The sequence below is a fragment of the Carlito syrichta genome, unplaced genomic scaffold, assembly GCF_000164805.1.
Source record: "Carlito syrichta isolate Samal-C Ts95f unplaced genomic scaffold, Tarsius_syrichta-2.0.1 Scaffold130553, whole genome shotgun sequence".
In the NCBI taxonomy this organism is placed as follows: Eukaryota; Metazoa; Chordata; class Mammalia; order Primates; family Tarsiidae; genus Carlito; species Carlito syrichta.
The window spans coordinates 1,674-2,831 of NW_007074649.1; positions in this window are offsets into that span (position 1 = coordinate 1,674).

A 1,158-nucleotide genomic window follows, 5' to 3' on the forward strand; every position below is an offset into this window, starting at 1 on the left:
GGGGGCGGGCGGGAGGTCAGTGGGGGCAGGGGGACCGGGGGGCCTCAGTTCTCGGCTCGAAATAGCGGTGGACTTTTCCTGCAGGCAGAAAAGTCCAGCATCAGATAACCAGCGTCCAAGGCCAACACCCAGCAGGATGGCACAGGAAGGCTGTACCAGCTGTGAAAGTAATGAAACGCTGCGTTTCTTCCAAGCTGAGCCGCCATCCGCTGTAAGACAGATAGTAAAATGCGAAAACCGCGCCCCAAAGGACTGATGAAGCCCAGCACACGGACCTGGTAGGAGACGCTGCCCCAAGCTCTCCAACTGCCGTCCTGGCGTGGCCCTCCAAGCTCTCGCCACCCTTCCCCCACATCCCCCTGACTCCCACCCTCGATGGCGCCTGTGATCGGCCCCAGGCTGTCTTGGCCCCCTAGCACAGGTAAGGGCCATCCGATTGGGATCAGGAAGAAGGGGGATGGTGCTGGAGTGTCCGTCCCTCCCTTGGAGGTCAGTCCCTGCAGTCCTGTCCACACAGCCCTTTCTATCTGCAGGTTAGGTCACTGCTCTTTCCTCCACACCAGCTCCCTCCAGTGGAGAGGTGGAAACAGCTCCCAGCACCCTCAGCCCCCCAGAGGGCTGCACGACCGGTGCAGGTTTCCTGCCCCCTGTCCCCTGCTGACACTCTGCTGGACTCATTCAGTTTGCATGCGCGGTTTTCTGCGGGGATTCCTGCCGAGGTTTGCCGCCACCTCAGCCGCTTCCCCCTCCAGCAATGAGATGATTGACACCTGACACAGTGGAAGCCTCTGAATTGTCACCGGGAGCAGTCATGCACCCATCACCCAGAATTAACAAATGCCCGTGGCAACATATTTGTTATGCTGTATATGGTGTATCTACCAGGGGTGCTGAAAAAATGTATGCGCATTTTAAGAGATGTTATCTACTGTTTTTCGAAGTACTTTCCAGAAGTGTCTGGAAGCTGATGGTAAACGCGTTGAGCACCTCTCGTGATTGGAGAAGTCAAGCGTGACTTATAGTCATCTAACAATTTTTTTTTTTTTTGAGTTGGAGTCTCACTCTGTCGCCCAGACTAGATTGCAGTGGCACACTCCCGGCCACCGCAGCCTCGACCCGCTGGGCTCCGGCGATCCTTCCGCCTCAGCCTTCTGAGTA